This window comes from Engraulis encrasicolus, chromosome 17, assembly GCF_034702125.1.
Source record: "Engraulis encrasicolus isolate BLACKSEA-1 chromosome 17, IST_EnEncr_1.0, whole genome shotgun sequence".
Classification (NCBI taxonomy): Eukaryota; Metazoa; Chordata; class Actinopteri; order Clupeiformes; family Engraulidae; genus Engraulis; species Engraulis encrasicolus.
In genome coordinates this window covers 35,394,942-35,399,767 of record NC_085873.1, presented here as the reverse complement: position 1 = coordinate 35,399,767, position 4,826 = coordinate 35,394,942, and the positions used below count along the sequence as shown (strand labels likewise).

Here is a 4,826-nt window from a genome sequence, read left to right as displayed (position 1 = left end):
AGCATCTTGATCGCTTGGTGCATTGTGCTGCTCGCCAGCCTGGTGGTACGGGAACGGAGGCGCCTGTACCTCTTTCCAGAGGGCAGGAGGCTGAGCAGTTTGTGTGCAGGGTGGCTTGTGTCTTTGATGATCATCAGTGCTTTCCGGGTGAGGCGTGTGGTGTAAATGTCCTGCAGGGAGGGGAGTGGTACTCCAATGATCTTCTTCGCTGTGTTCACAACACGCTGGAGTGTCTTCCTGTTTTTCTCCGTGCAGCTTCCTCCCCACACTGTGATGCAGTTGGACACAACGCTCTGGTTCCTCTGTAGAATGTTGTCATGATGGAGGGTGTAGCACTTGCCTTCTTTAGTTTGCGCAGGAAGTAGAGACGCTGATGGGCCTTCTTCGCCAGTGATGTAGTGTTGGTGGTCCAAGAGAGGTCGTCGCTGATGTGCACTCCAAGGAACTTGGTGCTGCTCACTCTCTCCACAGCATCGCCGTCGATGGTCAGTGGTGGCAGTTGTTTTTGGACCCTTTGGAAGTTGACAACAATCTCCTTGGTCTTGTTGACATTCAGCAGGAGGTTGTTGTCTTTGCACCATCTGGCCAGCAGGTCTACTTCTTCTCTGTAGTGAGTCTCATCGCCCTTGGTGATGAGGCCCACCAGTGTTGTATCATCCGCAAACTTCACTAGATGGTTAGTGCTGTGGGTCGTTGTGCAGTCGTGTGTCAGCAGCGTGAACAGCAGGGGGCTGAGAACACAACCTTGCGGAGCCCCCGTGCTCAGGGTCAGGGTGCTCGAGGTGTTGTTCCCTACCCGTACTGCTTGTGGTCTTTGCATCAGGAAGTCCAGCAGCCAGTTGCAGAGGGAGGTGCTGAAACCTAGTTTGTCCAGTTTTCTGATGAGTTGTTGTGGTATTATGGTATTGAATGCTGAACTGAAGTCAATGAACAGCATTCTCACATATGAGTCTTTATTGTCCAAGTGGGTGAGGGCTGGATGGAGGGCAGAGCAAATTGCATCCTCCGTGGATCGCTTGGCTCGGTATGCGAACTGGTAGGGGTCTAGGGTGGGGGGTAGGGTGGCTTTGATGTGTGACAGGACTAGCCGTTCGAAGCACTTCATGATTATGGGCGTCAGTGCTACAGGACGGTAGTCATTGAAGCATGATGGTGATGATTTCTTCGGCACAGGTATGATGGTAGCAGCTTTGAAAAGTGATGGGATGACTGCTTGCTCCAGAGAGATGTTAAAGATGTCTGTGAACATATTACTATTACTGATAACAATAGGTTAACGTTTACTCATTTCAGGTAGCTTTTTATTACCACTTGTTACTGTTAAAAATTGGTTAAAATTTACTCATTTCATGTAGCTTTTTATTAACACCTACTACTGATAAAAAAAGGGTTAATGTTTACTCATTTCATGGAGCCTTTTAGTATTACTGCTTATTTATCAACTGCTAATTATTCTGATTACTTCATTGCTGTGTTATTCTTATTCCTATTAACCAGAGGTGAAAAGAGTACTAAAATATTTTACTCTGAGTAAAATATTTTAGTACTCTTTTCACCTCTGGTTAATAGGAATAAGAAAAACACAACAATAAAGTAATCAGAATAATTACTCTGTTGAAATTGTACTCAATCACAAGTAAATGTACCATTGAAAGAATCTACTTAGGTAAAAATAAAAAGTATATAATTTAAAATTAAAATAAACTTTGAGAAAAACTAAAAAGTTACTTTTTAACAATCAGTGTTTTCTGCCTCTACTGTGTTGTGCAAACGTCCACCAGGGAAATTACAATTACAACAAACCTGTGCATGTCAACCAAGATGTTTTATTTAAAGGGATATCGCCAACAGGAAAATGTGAAAAATGAGCAGATACTCAATGTTTCAGTTTATCTCACAAAAAGTAAACAAACATTAACAACAGGACCATTTAATTCACGAGTTTGCCCTGGAGTATGGTAACCATAGTCAATAGGCATAATTCGATGTTAGCTGGCCTCTGTCCTGGGACCCTGCGGAGATCATGCGGCACGAGATCCGCTTCCACTCCATAAGTGTAGGGGACATGTAGCTGGGTGATCCAGTGAGATGAGGGAGTAGGGGGAGGTGCTGGGACAATTAGGATAGCCTTTGCGCATGACAGGGGAAGGAGGGAAGGTGGGATTTAAATTTACGCGAAGGCGGAAGCTTGACATGGCAACTGTCAATAACTCTCAGACTTCCTCCAGAACTAGGTTTATATAAACAATATGTAGAATTTGTAGCAGTTTTTGACAGAAATAGTCAAATTTTGTTCCGTTTTCACTTTGTTACTGATAAAGGCACATCAGTGTATACTGTTCTACCATTAAACTGCACACATAAAAAGAATACCAGTTTCTTTTAAAAAAGGATATCAGTTCCAGTCTATTTGGTGTCCAGGACAACAGTTTCAAACAAACGGGCTGCTCTACTTTTCAAAGACTAAATCCAAGAATACTCAGAATTCGGTTTACTCTTTGAGGAAGACATACAGCAGTGAAACATCAGAGTCCAACCATACTGATAACATTGCAAAGATCTCCTACTTATTACAAAATCACTTGTTTAGTGGTAAATAGTTGGGATACGGGACTGGTCAGGCCACTCAGAGAAACCATTAGCAATTACAGCATACTGTATACTGGAGAGGTCAGTAGAGCTGCAAACTGGCTCACAGAGACCGGAGGTGCTGTGGACGTTGAAGGCACGGTGGATGGTGGCAGGGATGACCCAGGTGCTGCAGGCACAGTGATGGCTGGCAGCATGGTGGGGAGTGGTACGGATGACCCAGGCGCTGCAGGCACGGTGATGGCTGGCGGCACAGATGACCCAAAAGGTGGATGGTGGCAGGGACAACCCAGAGCATGGCAGTATGGTGGAAAGAGCTACTGCGCCGAGTGGAGGGACTTCAGGGATGGGCACAGTGAAGTCTTCAACCTTTTCATGATTGTCCTCCACTGTGATGCCCCTTTAACAATAACACGTACTGATTACTACATATGCGAGTGAAATACAGTATGCCAAAAAGAGTAAAAAGATAATGGACAGAAAAACAACGTACAGTGCCTGTATTTATATGCCCAGTATCTCCTCTCGTTCCTCTTCAGGACCATCATCTCAGGTGTGACCACAGAACACTGTCGCCTTCTTTCATCAGGCTGCCCTTCTCCCGCTCCTGGGTCTTCTCAATGTTGTCAGTTGTCACGCACCTGAACACAACCCTGGGACAAGATACACTATTAAGAATACTCATTGGTTAAACTTTTTTCTTTAAAGGTACATTCTATGGTCTGTTTTGGTCATCTGTCTAGAGCTGAAAAAGTAAAGGGGTTGAGTTATTAGTAACAGTTGTGACCAATCCACAGTGTATTTGCCCTCTACACAGCTCTTGACAGCTTCACATAGAAGTTAAGTCATCAGACTGCTCACGCATTGTTGACTCAAACACACAGAGACAGTGCAGACCCTAAAGAGAGAAGACCTGCCGTCCTTTTTTTAAATAGAGACCCTAAAAAGAACACTTGTTACGCTATTCTACGGGAATAGGCTGTTTCAGAACATAGGAGTTTGTTTCAAGAAATTTAAGAACGACCGGACTGAGGCCACCATAAGGAATGAGCGGTTCCACTTCATATCTGAAGTTATCGTGACCATCCATTTGCTTATTTCAGAAATAACACCTGGCTAGTTTCTTTACAAATGTGCATACATGGTCCATTGTGCTCCAACAATGAGAGCGCAGCTTGATTATGTCACATCTGTATGCAAACAGTAAAGGGATCTATTGACCTCAAAGGTGCACTGTGAAATGTATTTGGCAGTCTCGTTCCATAATTCATGCGGCCCAGTCATAAATCTTTTTCACTGATTCTTACCGCCACCATCAAATTCAAAATATTCTCTATGACTGTGCAAATTGCAATAGTTATAATAGTACTAACTGTAAATATGAGTTTATTATTTAGTTGCAAAATCTACTCTGCCACCATCCTACACAGTGCACAGTGCAACAAGGACAGCAAGCCTGAGTGAGTGAAAATGGCTATTCATAAACAAATAACATGACAGTGTTATGGCCTTTAAGTCTGTTTATTTTTCTTCAGTCGGCGACTTACCTTGTTCCAGAATGACTTCAGGACAACCATGCATATAAAAGATGCAACACCACTGCCTGAAACACATATTAAAAGCAAATAACAATTAAGTTACAAGTAAGTCATTCTTGGTCATTAATATGACTTGCCACACACCACATAGGCTGTAGCTTACATGAGAGGTAAGCAGTTACCGCCTTTTCTCAACTCCTGCAGTAGGCAGAAGCAGAACACCTTCATTATGCACAAAACATTGTGAATAATTTGACATGGATAAAGTTTAAGAAGTTGTACTTTTACACTCGATTATTATGTAAACATTTCTACTCCTTGCAATTGCTATCCGTTTAGAAGCATTTGTTTCACTTTTTATACTAGTTGTGAAAATATAGGCTACCGGTCTCTTTTCGTTGGACTGCCCTTCCTAATGTCAAACGTCATCATTTCGGTACAACTGAAGTGTGTGCGAACTGCGGAGACCAGCGAGAGAGAGAGAGAGAGAGAGAGAGAGAGAGAGAGAGAGAGAGAGAGAGAGAGAGAGAGAGAGAGAGAGAAGGGTGCTTATGCGCGTGTCTGTTCATAGCGAGTCCTTCGACTATGAAAGCAACTATCAAACTATCGTTGTCAAAACTAACCTTGAGATTGAGTTTGCAATGTCCAACAAAAAATAACTGACTTCATGTTAGGTGATATGACCGTGGATGATCACAT

At 43.1% G+C, this 4,826-nt stretch overlaps 1 long non-coding RNA gene across 1 annotated transcript; it reads right to left on the bottom strand.

Annotated features, from left to right (window-relative positions):
- Positions 1-1,914: 1,914 nt before the first annotated feature.
- On the bottom strand, positions 1,915-3,455 carry LOC134466817 (uncharacterized). The gene is made up of 2 exons (XR_010038418.1): positions 3,083-3,455; positions 1,915-2,989 (listed from the first exon to the last, which is right to left on the bottom strand). It is a non-coding gene; the product is annotated as an uncharacterized LOC134466817 (long non-coding RNA).
- Positions 3,456-4,826: the final 1,371 nt, after the last annotated feature.